At 41.1% G+C, this 23,174-nt stretch overlaps 1 protein-coding gene across 2 annotated transcripts in view; it reads right to left on the bottom strand.

Moving 5' to 3' along the window:
* The window catches only part of Ptprg (protein tyrosine phosphatase receptor type G), a 708,054-nt gene that overhangs the window by 535,593 nt on the left and 149,287 nt on the right, over positions 1-23,174 (bottom strand). The window lies entirely within an intron of this gene.

The following is a 23,174-nucleotide window of genomic DNA, read 5'->3' as shown; positions in this document are numbered from 1 at the left end:
CAGCCTCTTCATGGATGCAAATTTCTCTTGTTGTGAATCCACACCTGAATGCACTGATATATTAGATGAGAAAATCACAGGTGCCCGGAATCCAAAATGAAACAGAATTATACTCCAACAATACCCACCACCTGACTATGTTAATATTCAAATCCACCCAAACAAAATCAAGTGCTTTGCAAAAGTAAAAGAAAACGGGGAGAGGAATCTGTATATTCAATTTAAGATGAAGAGAGCCACGGGACAGCACAATACATTTTCCATTCCAAATTCGTCAATAATAATAATATTATGATGTAGCTTTGATGAGGATGTGACAGGCTGGAACAGAAAAATCAGGAAAAAGAAGTACTTTGTGCTTCCACTTCAAGTGCACAGACAAGCTTTAACACAAGTAATGCCTGAGCAGAGAGATTCTATAGAGTATGAGCCCTTTAGAGAAAAGGGGGAATCTGATTAACCCCAAAACATAACCAAACAGTAAACCTCGTATCCCCATATTTATTCACTGGTTCTGATTACTACCCATCCATAAAACAATAAAGGCTTAGGTAACCATCATCCAATTCATCCTATGATTCTAGAGAATTGAACCCTTCAGAGCCCCAGGAAGTTGGCCAATCCGAGCTTCTAGAGGTCAAAAGTAAAGTCTCACCATCTAGTCCCCTAATCCATTAACCCTCCACAAAAGAAAACTAAATTATTAATCATTAGGATTATTTATGTTCTTTGTATATGGGGAAACTTTATTTGCCTATTTACTCTGCTTTAAGTAAGTTCTGTCAAATAACCCTTTCTCGTTGTATCCACACAAAATGAGTAAAAACGACTGATTATACAATGCTTTTTAAATGCCTGTAAAGAAATAACATTTCGTAAGTGGCCCTGGATTTAGACTGAGGCCAAGAGACCACACCAACATGTAAGTTTAACCACAGTAACTGAGCTTTGGCTGGGTGCAGAAGTACCTGCAGCCAATTAATATTAGATTGCAAACAATTAATGGGTAACCAGCCAACCAGGTGACTGACTAAGCTGTAGCCTGTTAAGTTCTTGTTTTTCCTCTGTCTCACCTTCATTTCCTTACAAATGCCGTCAGATCACATGTTGGTTGGAATTCTCAGAACCCACTCAATCCACAAATCATTTTTGGTTTTGTTCAAATAAACTCTGCTAAATTCAATTGACCTAAGGATGTTCCTTTTAACACAACACAGTAGAAATTTACCACACAGTCTCCTCATTTGCAATAATAAACCTAAGTGGGTATTACAGATTGGACAGCCACTCCCTGTCATCACCAATCTTGCCAGCTCTAGCGATAGACTGTTTGGTTTCAGCCTGTCAATCACTATATCATCCCCCTGTTCCCACTGATGCATCCAGGCCTAGGGATATCAGCCAATCAGAGATTCTCCTTTCCTTCTGGAGGTGTTATGACATTAGCCCAGAGCCTTGAGAGAGTGGCCAAGGATCAAGTAAGGTATCAACAGAGGAGATAAAAAATGGAACCAAGTCAGAGGAGGCAAACCTATAGATGAACTCTCTTGATAATGTCTATGACCTGGACAAAGGCAATTTAAAGCCAGCCCTATCTGTGGCTTTATAGCTTCATGAACCAATTACCTGTTCAAGTGTCTTTTTCTCTTTCTCACATGCAAAAGATACCCCAGTGAGACCCACAGTGTCTTGTAAACAGTTGCTTCAACTTCTGATTGCCAATTTCTCCATTCATAAAGGGCCATTGTTAGAATAGTGGTCTGAACTGCTTTTAACCAAAAAAGCCAGGTGTGGTGGCTCACACCTGTAACCCCAGCAGCTTAGGAGGCTGAAACAGAAGGATCCCAGGTTCAACACCAGCCTCATCAAATTAGCAAGGTCCTAAGCAACTTAGCAAGACCCTGTATCAAATTTTTTAAAAATATTTTTTAAAAGGGCTGTGGATGCAACTCAGTGTTGAGCACTCCTGGTTTCAATCCCTTGTATCAAAAGGGGAGGGGAAAAAACACAAAACTATACCTGGAATTTGGATTTAATTGGTCTGGGGTGGAGCTAAGACACCAGTTTTGGGTGTTGCTATGTAGCTCAGGCTAGCCCCAAACTCCTGCCTCAGTCTTCCGGGTAGCTGGGGCTGTGGGAATGAGCCACTGCTCCTGCCTCTGTGTGATTCTACATTGAAGCCAGAGATAAAAACCAGCAAATGTCCCAAGGGAGCTGGGCCTAAGGTCGCCCTTATCTTTGACATTCCCAACTCTTGTCCTCAAGGTCTGTAACTTCACAGCCAAAGGCTTCACACTGATGCAGGGTTGGCAGAGCACAGGGGAGTGGGCCTGCTGCAGAACTGACCAAAACATGGCTCCAAACTGAGCAAGAACAGAGTTCTAACCTGAAAGCTCACAAACAAACCAGGTGGGAAATTAAGGAAGGAATGGGGTGTTCTTCAAGGATATTAATTCCTCCCCATGCTCTGATGGAACTCAGACTCGTAATCCCCACCAACCCCCGATTCCCAGAACCTCTGGGATCATCAGGGTAGTGCAAGGCGCACAGAGACTGCCAGGAAGGTCTCCTATTGGAGGAGCATCAGTGCTGGGAAAGCCCAGTGGCAGGTCCACAGCTGAGTCAGGTAAGCCCACATCTCCAGGACCTGTATCCCAATAGCCTTGAACAAGTCTGCATTGAGGCCATCAGGTTTGAGGTCCCACCCTTAACCAGCTCCCGAAGCAAACTAAATTATTAATGCAAAAGCAAATCCACAAAGATATATCCAATGGAAGAAACAGAGAAGTTGACACCATAAGATCCTCCCCTATGCACTCAATACCCGTAATGTGCAGTCACCTTCCAAGTGACATAGGGAACATGGATCTGAGTTGAGCAGCAGAAACTGCCTGTCTAAAGATGGGTCTCTTGGAACAAAACAGGAGCTGCAGTAATGTCGAACACAGCCCAGCTGACAAGCAGTAACAGAAGAGCTGAGGGCCACCCCAAGAGAGATGGTCCCCTTGTCTTGCTCACTCTCCCTCAAAGTACTGAAGTACAAGGTGTATTTCACATAGCCAGGGCAGCTCGGGCAGGAAAACTTACTTCTGAAAGCCATATTGCATGGGTTCTGAAGGGCTGAAGGGACCCAGGAAAAGCGCATGTGTTTCCTGGACTACTGCCAAAACACCCCCATAATGGAGCTCCCCCATATACTGTGTGTTCATGAATAGTGAGTGAATGAATGAATGACAGAAAGGTCCAAGGCGACTACTCTGGCAGGTAGAGGATGTAACAGTGTGTGTATGTGTATGTGTATGTGTGTGCATACATAACAAAAACGCCACCTTCTCCTTCAGAAAGATCTGAAGCAGCAACCATCCTGACTATCTAATAAGCAAACCCTCAGGGAGGCCATGCAGAAAGGAACAGTGTAGCCAAGGACTCTATCACTTGGCACCAGATTTGTTTTGTTCAACACATAAATTATTCATTAAAGGTGACTATATTTAGTTTTCCCTTTTATTACATCTGTCAGTAATGTGTGATTCCTTACCCCAACCCCCAATAAAAACATCATCATGCATTACTGGATTGCTGCATAAATTAAAACAAAATTTTAAGTTCTCTCCTCAATGCACTTCAGTTAATAATAATGTGATTCTAAAAAAATAACAATTTTCTAGAAACTATTATTTGAAAAGCAGTCAAAAATGTATATAGAGTATATTAAACAACTTCATATTGTATTGGCAAGGAACAGAAGATTTGCAAATAGAAACAGTCTGTGGTTCCCAAGTAAAGCTACAGAGTCAGCACACCAAATTCAATCAATTTTAATACTCTTTGTACCCTCCTAAGCTCAAACAGCCAACCGATGGCGGCATGGCAATGATATGGTATGGCTATGAATCATGCTATTGATTTTCAATATCTTCTGTGCAGAAAATTAAATTATGCAAATGCATGCCTTTATGAATCCTTACCTTAATGTGAAATTGCATAGTTGCTTATGTCAGCAACTTAATTACACAATTAAAAATGGAGCATGCTTATGAAAATATGTAGCTTCACTTCAGAACAGAAAATAAGCGTAAATCTGCCTATGGTTATTATGGGAGGGAGGACTGGCTTATGCAAACACGTTATTCGACCAGGTTCTACAGCACCAAACCACTATGGTTTATGGAGCTAAATTCATTTGTCAAAGGAAAGCCCAGGAGAACTTTTTATCATGTTATAACATTGCAACTTACTGGAAGAACAGTTATATATGGAGACGTATAAACAGCTGTATATCTCTTCAAAGTGGTCAATTCTAGTATTGTTTGAGCCCCACCCTCACCCCACCATACACACACCCTTGGTGGGGTGACGAACCAGAGCATAAGGAATTTTGAACTTAAAGTTGCCTTTGAGGGTTGGATCATGTGCATGGAAGAATCCAGCCACTCCCATCCTCCAGGAGAATCTAGGTCTCTGAATTCCAACAAGATGAAAGCGGAGATTTCAAAACCAGTAGTATTAACTAGCCAGGGATGCTTACATCTCCCTCAGCAAGAGGAATCTTAAGTCAACCTGGTTGCTAGGCAGAGAGTTAAATGAGTGACAGGTATTTTCATCAGGGAGTTTTCAAAAACTCCATTTCCTCTCAGAACTTCTACGGAGCCTACCTCATTTCCAGCCTGAAGCGAAAAAGATAAAAATGTTTCCAGCCCCAAAGGCCCAATCCTTTCCTATAAAAATAGCCTCAGAGTTACCTACTACTGAAGATATCAACGCAACCGCTTCCTATGTGCATGATTTAATTTCCCACAGCTACCGGACATAGTTTATAAGAATAAATGTTTTTATTCTGGGAATATTAAAGCAGATGTGTAACCCATCTGCCTTAACTGGATCTTCAGGAGAATTCTGTGTAGTCAGTGTTCTCAGTGTTTCACAGATATTTTGACTTGGGGAAGGGTGGGTTGGGGGGGGACTTCAAGCTGTGTTAACTCTTTGATATTTTGCAGGGAACCTTTTTCAATCTAAGAGCCTTGCCCCTTTGGGCATATTAAATAATGTTCTTAACATACAGTTCTTAGGATTTCCCATCCGAAAGAAGCAAGAATCCCTGAGTCCAGATTAGATAATAATAAAGTCACTACATGGGGGTTGAAAACGTTTTTCTTCCAAAACTGAAATTAGAGAGTACAATGCCCTACTTTCTTTTGACAAAGGCGGTCCATTTCTACGTGCATTTGTATACGGGAATGCGAATAGAAGTCCAAGATGTCCACCAAGAAAAGAAGACAAGAGGCCACCAAGGATTTCAAAAGAACCACTCACTGTAGTCCTTCATCATCCCGGATAGACCCACAACATCCACTTGATCTCTGCTGTCTTGATCTTCTGTGGGGAAAAGCGGGTACACAGCACAGGTTATACATGGGTGAAGGCAGATAATCAGAACATCCCAAAGTTCCTTCTACAATTTGACTGGACATCTTGGGCCCAAAGCCAACTACAGCAGTAATACATGAAGTTATTTCCACTTCACCCCATAGCCACTTCTAGATCATTCCACAGGATAAAGAGCTGGGCAGAATAATTCAACTCCCAACCAAACCGGAAAACAGCAGAACACAGAAATGTTGAGGCCCCTGTGCCAGAATGTAGAATTACTTAGGATGATGGACGGGTCACACTCACATAAGGAGTTTTCTTTCTTCCTCCAGAGTCATTGCCAAAAAACGAGCCCACTAAAAATAAGCAATAGGCACTCTCATTTTCGAGTCCGGAATACAGATTTTCAGAATGGCAGACAAGCAGTGAAGCAGGCTGTTTATATCTATTATAACTGCTCATACAACAAACAAATTAAAGATACCTCAAGGACGGCAAAATCTGCATTCAAGCACAATTTTCTCCAAATTTTTAAAGAGCATTTAAGAACATAAAATCCCACACAATAGTCTGAAATGAATATATCTTTATCTTTTTTTGTGCCTACAATAGGCAAAAGGATCAAATTATAGTTAAAAGTAATTAAATATTCCAATCAGCCTCTCATTTCCTTTGTGCCTGTGTTTCAATTAATTGTGTTAAAAACGTACTTGGTGAGTGTCCCAAATAGTAGGATCAAGAAGTGTGTTCTTCTACAACTACTGCATTACAAACGGTCCTCTTAGCTGTTTGTGATACTGAGTTAACCTCAAATACAATAGATAATATTACAGTAGATTGCCTATTTTATCATATTCAAATGTCTCTATTGTCTCAACTAAGAAAATTTTTTCATCAACTAAAGTGATAAAGAGATCTAATATAGAGCCATGATTTCTTTCTTTCTTTCTTTTTTGTTTTATTTTTAAGATAAGTAAAATGAATTACTAAAACTCAGAGGCAAGGGGAAAAGGAATCAGACAGCAATGTTGTATCCCAAGGAGCAAAAGAAACACAAACTGCCCTTGTAAAAATGAGTTGTCAGGTGGGAGAGCAAAATACTGAGTTTCTCTTGTGAGTTTATTAAAAAATATTGTAGACCCAAAAAGGTAGAACCCATTTTTTAAAGAAATAAGGACTAAAAAGAGACCTCCCCCCAAAAAAAGAAAAATCCATCCCTCTGCTATTAACTCTCATAGTTTAAAAACTTCAGAAATTAAACACACACACACACACACACACACACACACTTTCCAACAGGTCTAGAAAAAGCACACTTAGAAAATTGATTTATAATGAATGGGCTCATTATACATTTGTAAAGAAACTGAAAATATCTTTCTTTCATAGAGAAAACATCTTTAAAAAGAAAAAAAAATGCCCCCAGCTTCTAAAAACTATATAACATCGCATAGAAATGTAACAACCCCGTCGAGCATAGTGGCACTCGCCTGTAATTCAAGGGACTAGGGCATCTGAGGCAGGAGGATTGCCAAGTTTAAGGCCAGCCTCAACCAGTTAGCAAGGACCTACACAACTTAAAACACCCAGTCTCAAATTTTTAAAAAGTCTGGGGATGTAGTTTGTGGTAAAGTGCCCTTGGTTTCAACTGAGTATTCTAAGTAGGTTGGTAGGTAGATAGATAGACACACAGACAGACCCACACAGAGACAGTCTGTTTTTATCCTGTGGTTTGCAATGAATCAAGTCTCTTCATTCTGTAATTTATCCAGAAATTGAAGCATGTTCACTGGAAGCATTGTGGAAATGCACCGGGCTGTGGATAGTTACTTCCAATTTGACAACTGCAGCATCTCTTTCAACATCTGAAAAATGGGGGGATCCAGCCCAAAGATTGCATGGCCACCATACTGAACATACCCATGCATCAGATGTTTTATCCTCTGTGTGTGTGTGTGTGTGTGTGTGTGTACACAAGCAGGTAGAATTTCCAAAGTAGGAAAAGGCAGGGGAGAGAACAAATGTTGTCTTTGTTTTGGGATTTTCTTTTTGTGTGTGGGGGTGGGTGGGGGTGGGGGTTGCTGGGGATTGAACCCAGGAGCACCTAACCACTAGCCACATCCCCAGTCCTTTTTATGTTTTTATTTTTTGTGTCAGGGTCTCCCAAATTTGCTTAGGGCCTAAGTTGCTGTGGCTGGCCTTGAACTTGCAATCTTCCTGCCTTAGCCTCCCCAGTCGCTGGGATTACAGGCGTGAATCATCAAGCCCAGTTTGTCTTCTATTTTGTAATGGGAGATCTGGACCTTATTCCCAATTAGCAGCAAAATGCTACATGAATTTTCTCCGTAGAGAAGAGCCAAGAATTTCCAACTGGCCCCTATCTCCACCCAGTCCCAGTTGATCAATTATATTTCTTAAATAGTCTACCTATGGCCCTCTGAGCATGCCCCCGTGGCCTGGCACAATCGTAATTTATTTACTAAGTCAATTACTGCCCATGGGTTGAGTACTGTTAAAAGTATAATCAATATACCGGCTCATGTAATTCTTCCAATAATCCTAGTTTACGTATAACTTTCGGAAAAGATATGTTACTTGCCCAAGAACACAGAGACCTGAGCCAGATATTACTCTACAGACTGTAGAGTTAACACTATCACAATCTTTTTAAATTTACTTTTTATTTGTGTGTGTGTGTGTGTGTGTGTATTGCTGGGGATGGAACCCAGGGCCTCACACATGATAAGCAAGTGCTCCACCACTGAGCCACACCTCTGGCCTCTTACAGATATTCATCACAAAACTGAAATTTTCACATTCACAAAAAGTCTTTTGAGTTAATAGCTACTCCACTTGCTCAAAGGTAAATAACATCACAAGTAAGTTCCTACATAAGCCTCAGACAACTAAAAATAGAAGAATTTCAAAAGAAGGAAGCTGTCTAGACAACTCCTCCTACCAAAGGGAATTGTCAAAGATAAAAAAGCAAATTCCCAATACTAGAAGGATAAAAATAAAAAAGAATGATTTTTTTTCTACCATGTTGTTGAGGATCTCCAATTACAACTAGGCAAACATTAGTTATTAGTTATTGGTCTACCAAAAAAAAAAAAAGCCACTTCCATACCAAGTGGAAATACATATTGTTAAAACTTGGGGAAGGAAATACAAAAGTGATATATGGATTAATAAATTCTCATCTTTCATATTCTTTTGCATAAAATGTGTAACTGACTACTGGATATATTTTTTTTATTCTTAAGAAATGAACATTAACTTGGGCCTTTTATAGAGTCCAGTCAACACACACACACACACACACACACATTCTATGTGAAAAAGAGTAGACAAAGAAATCCTACTTAAAAGTGGTTGGGCAACCATTTGCTGACCTTACCACATCCACCAACTCCACCAAAATACAACATCACCAAGCAGGTGATTCACAGCTCCAGAACTCAGAGCAGGTAAGTGCAATGGTTTGAAAAATGTCCCCCAAATTTCATGTTTTGGAGCCGTAAGACCCCGATCTATTCATTAGTGGTATTTGGAGCTGGGAAGTAGCACCTGTGGGAAGTGACTGGGTCATGAGGCTCTACCATCATGGACAGATTAACCCATTAACGGGTTAGGGAGGAGTGACTTTATTATAAAAGCCAGTTGTGTCTGGCATGCTTGCTCTGTGTCTTACCACGTGAGGCCCTTCGACCGTGTTACAAATCAAGGTGACCCTCACCAGATGCCAGGGCCATGTCTCTGAGCTTTCCAGCCTTCACTAAGTAAGTTAAATAAACATCTATTCTTTATAAACCACCCAGTCTGTGGTTATAGCAACAGAAAACAAAGACAGTAACCTTCACAATAACACAAATATCTACAGAGATAATCCCCAACCATGGTAAATTGTAGGTATAAGCCCAGGCCCTACATTTGAGGATCAAATACAGAAGGCACTCCATACATCCATCTAATCAATTTTGAGACCTGTGACCTCCAGGGCTAGGTTGGAGACATTTTTTAAATTCTGTCTGGCCAGTCATTCAGGAGACTGACTATTCCCCAGACATATGGACGACTGGTCAACAAGTTTCTATTCTCCCTCCACACTTAAGTAGTTAAAGAGAGTTTCTGTGGAGTCTGGGATCTCTCCATGGTAGTATGCTACTGTATGGAGCCTCTATCCATACCTACTTACACACCCTCCTGCCTGCCCTCTAGAGGCTTAATTTATAAACCTGGTGAACAGAATGCAAAAATGGAATGAAACAAATGGCACAGGTGGGGGAGGAATATAATTGGAGAGAATGATCAGGGAAGGAGATGTTTTAGTGGAGAGCACTGGCAGGGAGGGAGGGTGGACTGGGGAACAGCCTACATAAGGATGTAAAACCAGAGTAAAATGTGGCCTAAGGAGGCTGGTCTGGTGGAAGCTTCTCAGCTGGGGAGCTAGAAGGGGGAAATGGAGGAAGAAGAAGGGCAGGATCCCCCAGGACCTCAGGGGAGACTGGGGAGCTCAATGGTGGCAGCCAATGTGGTCTCGTGTATCATATCCTTTAAAACAGCTGCATTGAGATATAATGGGTTTTAGTGTAACTGCGGAGTTGTGCAACCATTACCATAATCTAATTTTAGAGCATTTTTACCGATGTATGCTTTTAAAACATGACTCTGAAGTGCAGGGAACAGATTGGAGGAAAGCTGGTGGGAGTCAAAGCTAAAGCTGATCTCCCTAGCCCCCGGGAAGAGGGGGGTCGGGACAGAAAATTCACTAAGTGTATTCTTGCACTTGTGCAAAGCAAGTCGGAGACATTCTCCCAGAAGCTAAATGTTGGAGAGCAAACATTTTACCCTAATATGTACATTTTCTGTTGTTTTCTATGGACATCACTTTGACCATTTTCACTTGAATTAAGAACCATCTAGAAATGAGTTGCAAGTCAGGTGCAGTGGCACGTGCCTATAATCCCAGTGAGTCAGGAGGCTGAGTCAGGAGGATCACAAGTTCAAAGATGAGCTTGTGCAACTTGGTAAGACGCTAGGCTGTAGCTCTGCGGTACAGTATCCCTGGGTTCAGTCCTCCAGAAGGGGTGGGGGGTTGCTTATGGAATAGCGATTTAAAATATAGCAGTTATGAGAGTCAAAGCAGATACAATTATTTACCAATACAATAAGGAAAAGAAAGAAGCAAGAATGATCTTTCTCACTATATTCTGTCAGAGCTACATACTGCATAAAACTACATATCTGCAATATCATGTAAAAAATAATGATGATAATAAGCGCCTGTCTGTATGATCCTTGGAAAGGAACGGATTTACTGGTATTTCAGAGGGACCCTAGAGGGAGATATTTTAAAAACCCATTTTATGTTTAAGCAGGAATGAAACCATGGCCTCAACCCCATCTCTCCCAGAAATGGATCTGGAGAAGAAGAAAACAAAAAGTCTCCCACAAGTAGTGGTGAGCAACTGGAACAGAAGGCAACTTAGACAAAGGCCAATTGATAAATGAAATCAAAGGTAATTCATCTCTACACAATGATAAAGATTTGTCTTTAGCAACTGTTGAAGATTATCTATAATCATGCAAATGCACCCAGGGATAAACATGCTAGGCACTGATAGGGAGATAAATGACTAAAGAGACTGCTTCCTCCTTCCTTTGGAGTCCCCCAGGAGGATACTCTGCCTCCTGAAACCCTGAAAAACAGGCCACTGGGATGGCCTTCTTTGATACAATCCCTGACACCTGTCGCTGGCGTTTAAAAGAAAAATAATAATAACCCGCGGAACTGGGTTAGTATTGCCCAGGCAACCACTTTAATGCTACTAGCCAGAATATCCCAGGACTACAAGTTCATTTTTTGTTATCTCCATTTTTATTAAGTGTTAGATTTGCTTCCATTCCAGCAAGAGTGAGGTGGGCTTTGTTCTCTTCAATTGCAGCAAAGAAATCATCAGAAGAAATATCTTGCATTTTTTGCTTTGCTTGAAGAGGAGTTATTAACTTGAAATAACACAATACAAGTCTCGAGGAAAATAATTTAAGAGGGCTATTACGATCTTAAAATAAAACGATTTAATTAAAAAATCCTAACCACATAAAAATTTTCACCAGATCACATCAAGATGGCTAAAGCACTTATCTCTAAGTCTATTTAGATAGCTCTAAAAGCAATTTCTTAAATAATTATAAGGGGGGGAAATTTTCCCGTTTTTAGAAAAAGGGCTATTTCACCAAACGTCCTTTTCCTGATGAAAAAAGGGCAGCAATTAAATAAGCAAGGTTTGTTTCTTTTTCCTTCCTTGGTTCTGCTTCTTCCAAAATCTTCTCAGGCTAGGACCAATTACATTACAAGACCCATCAAGAGTCAAATGGAAAAGCCGTTTTATGACTTTAGAAAGCTCAACTCCAAAATTGAAAGTTTCAGTTCAATATCTCCTCCCCCTGCCCTCAATACCTATTTATATACAAGAAGCATAGTGAAATCAATTTCAGGGAGACTTTTCTACTCTAAATTTAAATTCTTTTTATGACTGGAAGTCAGTCAAACATGGGACAGGAGGGGAAATAAAGAGACAGTGTTATCCTATTGGTTTAAAATAAATATCCAGGCAGCTTTTACATGTCTTTGGGGGGCCTCAGTATCAGGCAAAATTGAATGAAGTCAACTCTTCATTTGATTTTGCACAGCCGATAAGAAGGATGTAGCATATGCAGTTGAATATTCTGGAACAAATTGGTACAACACGTGGGCTAAGACTACAGGGCCCTGGGTGACAGAGATTCTGAGTGGATCGTGAAAAATAAACACTCCTTTAAAATATTACTTACAAAGGTCTATTCAACAGATCGGCTCTTAAATATCACCTCTGCATAATCGGCAAGGGAGTATTAAGTGAAGAGTCAGGGAGGTACTAGAAGCAAATAGAAACCATGGGGTTTTTCTTTCCTACTGGTGTGTTCAAGGTTTGGTTAATCCATCCTTTGTTATTTAACACAATGGAACCCAAAACTGGAGAAAACCTTCTGCTGATTTCAGATCTTGAAGAGCCCCTGGATGATATCTGAGGTTTATTCAGGAACTAGTGCTATAGGAAAAGCAAGAAAAAGAAAATACAGTATGAGAAATGTATTGGGAACTTTTATTTTTTAAGGGTGATACTCTAACCAGGAAGTTCTTATTAAAATAATCTACCCAAAATGAAGAGAGACTCAATTCCAGCACAAAACAGTGGAAGGAACAGAGAAATGGGATTGGAGATACTGGGCCAGAAGGAAGGTTTTTTAACATATGTTTGGGGAAGAAATACAGATTTTTTTTTTAAACTCCATCTCAATGTCAAAGAAGTATATCCATTCCTAAAATTTCTCTTGCATACACTGCTTAAATTTCTAAAATTAATAAAGATGCCGGGAACAAATAAGATTTCTTTTGCAATCACTGTGGAACAGGAGGGACAGTGCTGGGATTCCTTTAACTAGATGACCTCGGGCTGACATCAGCAGAATGTCACTCCCAGGTTCAAAACCAGGCAAACACAGGTCAAAGTGGTGCCCACCTGTGATTCCAGCCCGCTCTGGAGGCTGAGGCAGGAGGATTAGAGTTCAAAGACAGCCTCAGCAATGTAGGAGGCCCTAGGCAACTTAGCAAGACCTTGTCTTAAAATAAATATAAAAAAGGCTGGGGATGTGGCTCAGTGGTTAAGTGCCCCTGGGTTCAATCCCCAATACCAAAAAAAAAAAAAGGCAACCAAGGTCTAAGTCCCTTGCCAAAGCACTTTGTATGCGAAAGGAATTCAAACCCAGACACTATACCGATAGAGAAAAGAAAATAAATCTCCACTGATGCTCCACTATGAATGGTATAGATCTAGGGATTTTTTCAAATAAACATACACAAAGACCTAAACACAAAATTCCAAAGCAACATATTCGGACCAAATGTAACAAAGTGACCTTTAAACCAGAAAGCTTCTGGATGATACTAATGTGATATATTCTGTCTCAAGGATTCCACTAAGGCACTTAGATGCCCAACCCTATGTCCCAGAAGAAACAGAATATGCTTTTGATCATCCTTTTAAGTGATTTCACACAGTAAAGTCCCTCTAGTTGCACCAAAAGATACTGCAATAAAAGTGATAATTCCTGTAAATTACTACAAGGCTCACAAAGAGAATCCTAACACCACAACTGACACAGGAGGCATGACAATATCAACTAACTGCAGAGAACACAAGACTCAGGAAGGGAATATTCCCACACTGACAGATGTTCACACCGTCACTGAGACCTGGGGATGAGAGGAGTCTCTAGTACCCCACCATCCCACACAGAACCCCTGGCCACGCGGGCTTAAGAAAACACGCGAGACTAAACAAGGAAAGGAGGCGAAATGTCCCTACAGGGTTTCATTTTGATTATGTGTTAAAGTGATATATTGGATATATATACTGGGTCACATAAAATAAATTATTAATTTCGTCTGTTTCTTTTTACTTTTTGATGACTGCTGCTAGGAAAGTTAAAAGCAGCTGGTGGTGGTAGCACTATAATCCCAGAAGCTTAGAAGGCTGAGGCAGGAGGATCCCAAGTTCAAAGCCAGCCTCAGCAACCTAGTGAGACCCGGTCCCAAAATTTTAAAAATAGGTGTTTGGGGATGTGGCTCAGTGGTTGAGCATCCCTGGGTTCAATCTCTACTACAATAATAAAAAATAAAGAAAAGTTAAACACATCTGTGCAGCTTGTTCACATTAGGTTTCTATTGGAAAGCACTAGAAAAAAAGTTAGGAAAGCAGTGGAAGAAAGAAAGCACCCTTTCCTAATCGAATGTGTCTAAAAACCTGTTGCTCTAAATCCTGGAGTGGCACCAGGGAAGCCAGCTAGCAATGCCACCGGTTGGTGACATACTTACTACTTGTGTTCCTGCCCTAGAAGACAGCTCTTTGGTCAAACTGTTCCTCTCCACTTACTCTATTCCCACAAATTAGGAGAACTATATAGCAAAGTGGTGTATCCCTGGGTTAGCACCGGAAACTTAAGGGTTATAAATCCACCAGGAGCTCTACAGGTCTTGAAGAACATGGGAACAATAGGAAAGGGTTCTGCAGTTTTTCAGAGGGAGTCAAGTTAAGGGGGCACACAACAAATAAAAAAATTCCAATTTAGATATTACTATTTCCTTCTCCCCCCCACACACACACTTTTCTTTGGGGGGTGGGGGGGGGCGGCACCAGGGATGGAACCCAGGGGCACTTAATCACTGAGGCCCATCCCCAGCCCTTTTTATGTTTTATTTTGAGACAGATTCTCACTACATTGCTTAGTCCTCAATAGGGTTCGGACGCTGTCTTTGAACTCATGATTCTCCTGCCTCAGCCTCCAAGCTGCTGGGATTACTGGCACATGCCACCACACAAGTCCTACAGACTAGTATTTCCGAAAACCATAACCAAACGGATCCATATGTTCAACCCAGAAATATAGTGCTCCAAGCAATGACCATGAGCACCTCCCAGGTAACATGATTTTAGGATCTTTCCCCTGAATTTTAAAGTTACTTTCTGCATTATGTGATATGCAAACACAAGTAAAAAAAAAAAAGAGAGAGAGAGAGAGAGATTTGTTTTTGTACTGAGGATTGAACCCAGGGGTGTTCTATCACGGAGCAACATCCGGTCCATTTTTTACTTTTTGCTTTGAGAGAGGGTCCCACTAAATTGCCCAGGCCTTCTGGACCCTGCAATCTTCCTGGCTCAAGCCTCCCAAGTGACTGGGATTACAGGTGTGACAGGTGTGCATCACCAGCCCTGGTCACAGCAAACCTTTAATAAGACCAGGCATTTCTGGGGGTAGCCCAATTCACACATGACTGCACATCTCATTGTCAACTTTATACCTTCATGTCTTGTTCTCAGAGAAAGTTCTTATGGGCACAGAGTCCCAAATACCCAAGTGACTAGTATAAAGTGCTACTGGCAGCTAGGTGCAATGGTGCACCCCTGGAATCACACCTACTCGGGAGGCTGAAGCAGAAGGATCCCAAGTTCAAGGTCAGTCTCGGCAACGTAGCAAGAACCAGAATAGAAATAAAATTTCTCTTGAGGCTCCAGAGTACATTTTCTAACAAACTTCTGATCGGACGCAAGTAGTCCACAAACCACATTGCAAGCAATGTTCATTGGCTCAAATCATCGACAATGTAGGGAAGACATTGCTAAAGGAAGACAAAGAAAGGGAAAATCTTTGAAAATATTTTTTAATAAGCCCCGTTATATGACTTGTTTGCCGAAAGCCTGGAGATAAAAAAAAGTTTGTCTTTTGCCTTTCTTCTTGGTCTGGGTTTTGAAGGTCACAGAATTCGCAGCAGATGTGGCCTGGTTTGAACTATAAAGGTCTGCATGGCTAATAACAGTTAGTGTAAAAATACAACAGCTGGGACACTGTGGCATCAACAGTTGGCAGGCTTCCGCCCAGCAGGACGGGCTGGCTCTGCCACAACAGACGGCATCCCCCGCGGGCAGGCTGCCCAGGGGTGGCACCAGCGACTCAGATGTCACCCTGTGGTGGTCTCAAACCCATTCTGCCAAAGAAATCACCGCAGACCTCAGGAAGACCCTGGCAAACATATCTAAGGAACAAAGCAAGATGCACTATCATTTTTCTGGAGCAAATGAAATAGTGAATCATTATTTGCTGGCAACACTCTTGGGGCGGTGGAACTGATCAATAATCACATTATCACACATCTAGTCATTTCCATGATAAACTCTTTTTTTAAGAGCATTTATTGCTTTTTCTGATTATAAAAGCAATAAATGTTCATGATAGGAGCACATTAGGCAAAGTACATTAATGAGCAGAGTACATTAAGTAGGCAAGAGAGTACATAAAAAGCATAAATGAGAAAATAAAAATAACCATAAACACTGTTCCGATTTGGGTGCATTCCCCTTCTCTGTTCCAATAATCAATAGGCTCATTGTTTAAATGCATGTCAAACTGTCCAAAAATGAGTCTGTGCCAACCTTTATAACCCACCCCCCATGGAAGGATGTGTAAGAGTAAAGCTCATTTCCATAAAATCATGTGACTTTCACAGCTCCGTACCTTTTAGACATGTTAGATAATGGTGGGTTCTTTCCTCCACCTTTTTTTTTTCCCCTAGTACTCTCCAAGGAAATTAACATGATTGAGTCACATAGATGCTTTTAACTTTCCTAGTAACAGTCATCCAAAACTTAAAAAAAACAAAAATAAAAAAACAGTGGGATTAACTTTCACCACTAATGGGACAGAGGACTCTGCCCAAATGCACATCCTTGTCTCCACAGCAGGATACTGGGGAAATGACTGTTACAGTCACTCAAGGTCTGACATGATCTGAGTTAAATAATGTATGTTTCTTTTTGTTGAATCAACCCAGAGCAGATGGAGCAAGCTCAAGCCAACTACAGGGCACCCACAAACCTGGCACATTTTTTATGTCTATCAGTTGTCCACATTTACACGGGGGAAACAACACATGAGAACTCATACGAAGCCTCATTGAATCTTCATAGGGAGCCCTTCTGTACCACAAGGTGACAACTGCCTCAAATGCCCCAGGGGTGGGCCACCTTCCCATTCCCCTTCCCTATCACCCTACATGCAAGATTCTCTGCCCAAAGGGGACTCCAGTTATCAGCAGCCAGTTGTCCCCTCCCCTGCTGACTTCTGCCAATCCTCTGAGTAATCTATACCTCCAAACTCCTTTAGAGATCCAAATAACAGTCCAGAGTTCTCAGAGATGATCGTAACTGAAAACTTGCTCTGCGCTAAGCAGGACTTTTAATACTAATTTTAATCCTTTAATCCTCACATTATCCCTTCAAAATAAGCACCAGTGTCGAGCCCATCTTAGGCGATTTGGAGAGACTTCGGCTGGGTCACAGAGGTCGTGGGTGGCAGAGGCATGTCCACACAAGGCTGAGCCCGAGACAGCAAAGACCCTGAGGGATGTTTCTAGAATTCAGTCTCCTCCAGTAGCCCAGTCTTGGGTACCAGCATGCTCAGCAACTAGAAGGAGCATAAAGTACTCATCGAGAATGAACAAAGTGACGAAGGCTGAGACTGAACTTGCTAAGTGTCAACAGAGAAGGAGAAAAAAAAAATTCACAAATGGGTCAGCTCCATGATTGGACAGACTTTCACCCTGCAGACAGGTAGACCAGCCTTCGGTACCAGCCAAAGGCAAATGGTGAAGTCAGTCAAATCCAGACATTTGCTATTGCCTTGAAGCTTCACAAACCGCTGATGGGGTGGGGGTGGGGGTCCCCAAAATTGGAAATAACATAAAGAGAATAAAGCATGCCCTTTCAATGTCATTTGGGTCAGAACTGTACAAGCTTACCCCCAAATTATTTAATTACCCCCGAGAACATGACTTTGTTTGATTTGCTGTGCACTATGATTAAAGACAAGACTTGATAAAGATACAGATTAATGTGTAGATTTAAGTTCAGTTTGAAGTAAAACAGGTTATAGGTTTATTATCCTATAGACATTAACCAGTGTTGGATAGAATCTATTAATCACATCCCAGTATTCCTTTTTAGCCTATAGACAGCCAGTTGTTTAAAATGCCCTTTTAGCCAGAGTTATCATATTAATATTTTCTTTATTAATTATTTGAATTTGATATGTATTTGTTTTATTTGTATAAAAGCCATGTTTTTAACTTTTTTAAATCATGATTTTTCAAGGTTAGTGACTGCCACCATTCTCCCAAAATAGGCCTATCCCTCTCCCCGCTTCCATTCCAAACATCTGCACATTTAAAAAAAGAAAAAAAAAAGGCTACATAAAATTAAAAGTAAATTCAATAGTCCAATCTCAGGTAGGAACAGCTTACTATATCATGAACCCAGGTCAACTGTCAACCTAACAAAATTTCCGGGGATGCAAACATACCATAATAATAATCCTCACAGGGGAAACTTGAGGCATCAAAACAGGCAATATAGAACAGACACTGGAGTAGACAGTGTGCTACAGCAGGAATGAATGGATTATAAAATGACCTTGACTGTACCTCATAAACCCTAAGTAGGAAAGTGTCCCCTTACAGTTCTATTTAATAGCATCTATTTTTTGGCATCCATTAAGGGGCCATACATTTCCATTATAAAAACTCTCAATACCAATGAGGTCTGATATGTTGTTTCCTCCTGAATGATTCGCCCCATTGCTTTAGAAACATTCTGAACAAGGAACATGTTCAGTCATGATCCCATACACACTTCTATCCGAGCTGAGAAAGATCCCATGCAGTTAACAATGGAGAGACCCTTGCACTTTAAAGACATGGTAAACAAGCAGCCAGCAGGGTAAGCAGAGGCTCAGAAGAGAGAGCCACAGCACACCAACCACCATAATGAGATCTGACTGAAGTCTGAAGATAAGCATTGCAGCTCCACGCAGATGTATGTTACAGGGTCATGCAGGAAGATGATTCATGGGAAATGCTTAAACCAGAGAGGTTAAATTAAAAGTGCAGGGAAGACGCCTTCTCTGCTCGTCTCCAAAGCAGTCAGAAACTTCTGGCTCTTCTCCAGCTACCACTTGCCGGTGCCTTGTTTGAAGTCTGTAAGTCAAACACCAAGCACTGTGGACACCATGGGCCTCTTCTAAACTCCGAGCAGGTAGGACTCAAGGATCAGAGCGGTCTCCCACTGAACTGGGTCTTGTCTTCTCCACGTGGCTCAAAATTAGATTCCAGAAAAAGAATGAAATGCAACAGATGATAAGCAGACATTGCTAATCCTCTGGAATTGGCCATCAGGAAAAGTGCCACATCAAAGGGCCCTGAGGTCATTTACAGGAAGAGAGTCATTCCCAGCAAAAACTTGGGGAGGGGGGGGGAGAATACCATCAAAAGGGAAGAGCCAAGTAGAAGGAATCACTCTGCCCCAATTTTCAGACCTGGCCAGGCTCAGTGGCACCAGCCTGTTATCCTAGCAACCTGGGAGGCTTAGGCAGGAGGATCACAAGTTCAAAGCCAGCCTCAGCAAACTTAGAGAGACCCTAAGCAACTCAGTGAGACCCTGTCTCTAAATAAAATATAAAAAGGGCTGGGGATGTGGCTTAGTGGTTAGGTGCCCCTGTTCAATCTCAGGTACAATAAAAAAAAAAAAAAGGATTTTGAAAGAGGTGCAAAAACTTTAACAAATCGTTCTGGAACAATTGGCTGATCAATAGGCAAAACAAAATCCAAAACAAAAACATGCGGGGGTGGTGGGGTGGATCTTCACCTAATCCTTAAACCTGTACAAAAATGAATTCAAAATGGATCATAAATATAGATGTAAAATATGAAACTTTCAGGAAATAAAATAGGAAAATAAATCCTCTGGACCTGGGGCTTAGGAAAGAGTTTTGGGATTTGATCCCCTGTGCCGGCCCCCATCACTCCACCAACTGCTCCCCCCCTCCCCCGACAAATAAAGCATGTGCAGAAGAGGCAAAATTAATAAAGAGGACTTCATCAAAAGTAAGAGTTTTTGCTCTGTGAAGGGCCTTGGTGGAGGAGAGGTGTGGACTGGCAACAGGAAAAACAAAAAACAAAAACATGTATCTGACAGGTGACTGCCATTTAGAGTGTACAGAGAGCTCTCAAAACTCAACAGTAAAAAATAAATTAATAAACAATCCAATAAGAAAGTGAGCACCGGGGATAAGCAAGAATATCAACCTCAGGGAAATACAAACTGGGACCGCCCTGAGGTATCTCTATAAAGTGACCAGAATAGCTAAAATCTGCAGGGCTCAGTGGTACACACCTGTAATCCCAGCAGCTCTGGAGGCAGAGGCAGGAAGATCTCGAGATCAAAGACAGCCTCAGCAACTTATCGATACCCTGACTCTAAATATTATATTTTAAAAAAGGGCTGGGGATGTGGCTCAGCGGTTTAAGTGCACCTGGGTTCAATTCCGGGAACCAAGGGGAAAAAAAAAAAAGAATAGCTAAAATAAGAAAATTCTGACATACTGGGAATTTAGAACAGTAAAAAACATTAAAAGAGAGTCTGGAAGTTTCTTAAAACGAACAAACAAACAAAAAACCTAAGAATACACTCACCATATGGCCCAGCAATTATATTCCTGGGCATTTATCCCGGAGAAGTGAAATCTCTTAGGTATATACAGCTGTTAATAACTGACTTCGGAGCAGGAAGGAAGTCGAAACAACCAAAGTTTCGCTCAAAAGGTGAAAGGTTGAAAAATGGTGAGATATCCACACCATGAAGACCTACTCCGCAAAGAAGCTTGCAGGTTACTGGTACACTCAACAGAGATAGAGAGGAGGAGTGTTATGATGATCAAAAAATGCTGACTAGCAACTTGGAAGGCTGAGGCAGCAGGAGGATCGTGAGTTCAAAGCCAGCCTCTGCAACTTAGCAAGGCCCTAAATCAACTCGGTGAGACCCTGTCTCTAAAAATGGGCTCAGGATGTGCCTCCATAAGTTAAAGTACCCTGGGTTCAATCCCAGGCTTCCGAAAAAAAAAAAAAAAAAAAACTTCCTGTCTCTCTGGATGCAGTGGCCCACACCTGTAATACCAGCTATTCAGGAGGCTGAGGCAGGAAGATCTCAAATTCAAGGTTGGCCTGGACAATGTAGCAAGCCCTTATCTCAAAATGAAATAAAAAGGAATGGGGGTGTAGCTCAGTGATAGAATGCTCCAGGTTTCAATCCCCTGCACCACACACATGCACACAAAAAGTCAATCTCAGAAGTCATTCACTATAGGATCCCACGCATGCACTATCCTCAAAATAGCAAAGTTATAGACAGGTAGAACAGATTAGTGGATGCCAGGATGGGGAGATAGTAGAAAGAGGGGAGGTGTGACTGCAACAGAGTCAGAAAGAGGGATGGTGGTGATGGAATCACTCAGAACCTTGATTTCGGTAGTGGTTACACAGTGCGTGAGATAAAGTATGCAGCAAAGAACTATACGCGTAAATAAGCCAAGCACAGTGAAGCATGACTGTATTCCCTGCGACTCGGGAGGCTGAGGCAGGATGATCACAATAAAAAGATAGCTCAGTGGTAAAACCAAGCGCCAAATATAATAAATAAATAAACACATACATACATACATACGATGAGAGCATGGTTGTTCTTTTCTTTCCTTCCCCCCCCCCATTTCTTGTTCTACTAAAAACTTACACACATATTCTATTCATAAATTGACCCTAAAAATTAAAAAAAAACAAAGGGAAGAGGAGATGGGGGCTTCTGACACTTAGCAACCTCTTAGAAAGACACCTCCACAGATAATCAGATCAAGAACATCAATAATGCTGTGATTGGGGTGGGAGGTGGGGGTAGAAAAGCCACCTTACTTTAAATGTGTATTTACTATTGATTATCTTCAAAAATACAGGGATATAAAACAAAGTGTGTTACCGCACATGACCAGACCTTTGAACCACATGCCAGTTAAAGGATGAATTACGTGATTTCTACAAAACAGTCTTTTTCATGAAAAGAAAACATAAGCAGTCCTAAATAATTCCACCTACAGAAGTTTGAGACCCAGCCTCAGTAATATAGCAAGACCCGGTCTGAAAATAAAATAAAGAAATAAACAGGGAATGGGGATGTGGCTCAGTGTGTAATTCAGTAAGAAAGCATGTGCCTAGTTTAAGCAAAACTACAAGTTTCATACTCAGTACTCCCCCCACACCCCATGAGCAAAAATCAACTAAAATTAAACAGAAATTGATTTTTAAAATTCACCATTATTAAGTTACCTAAGCAAAATAGCAATTTAACTTTAAAATATTAAATCAAAGAAAAATGGAACTAGAAATCCAATATTAACTTTGATATCTCATATAGTAGTTTAAAATATAAACCTGGAGAGATTTATGCATAAGCCCAATGTGAATACCAGTAGTTGGGACAGATGCCAGTCTTGTATATACCCCCCACCATAAAGTGACTTTGCTTCCTCCTCCAGATCAGAATGAATTCAGTCCCTGGATTCTCCGGCCCCCCTACCCCCAGTTGACAGCTCTGCTACGGTCTGAATGGATCCACCAAAGTGCACTTGTTGAAAGATTTGGGAGGTGGAGGGAATCTCTGGGGGTTTTAAGAGAAAAAAATCTGACTTCTCAATGCAATTCCTCACTTAAGAAAATATGCAGCTTACGGTGTTTATGGACAAAAATTAGCCCTAAAATATAATGTTTCTTCTTGATTTTTATTGACTGTATAATATTCCATCCACAGTCACCTGATATGGAACTTCCTGTGAGTTAGAAAAGGTTTTCCTTCCTTTGGACACTTTTCTACCATCTTCCAGGACAAAGGCCCAATAACTTTATTCATCATTTACAAAGTGACTCTAGTGAATGGCACATCCTTGAAACTGCAGACAACTTTACAGCCGGAGAAACCACTTCGGCCTTGAACCCATCATCAAATCTCAAATGGTGAGCAATATAATCAGATCTGATGACACTCTATTACTTAAAGTACTAAAACAACTCAGGTTGCAATTCTAATGCAGGCAGCCATGTGGAACAGTAACCAACTCTCAAATAGCCCCAGAGACTGGCGAGTGACCAGAAGCTGAAATGCACAATCATTTCAGCTAGGACAGAATCAAGACCAAAGGGGAAAATTTGGTGCAAATTTATCATGCTTTGTTAAATTTACAATGCAGTCAAAAGGTAAGAAGAAGTTAAATAATCCTATAAGACGACAATCACCAGAGAGATGTCTGATTAAGTGCCCAGCAAATAGAATAGA

The sequence above is a fragment of the Marmota marmota genome, unplaced genomic scaffold (assembly GCF_001458135.2).
Source record: "Marmota marmota marmota unplaced genomic scaffold, marMar, whole genome shotgun sequence".
NCBI lineage: Eukaryota > Metazoa > Chordata > Mammalia > Rodentia > Sciuridae > Marmota > Marmota marmota.
Note: the sequence above shows the minus strand (reverse complement) of the source record. Positions and strands in the feature narration are given on the sequence as shown.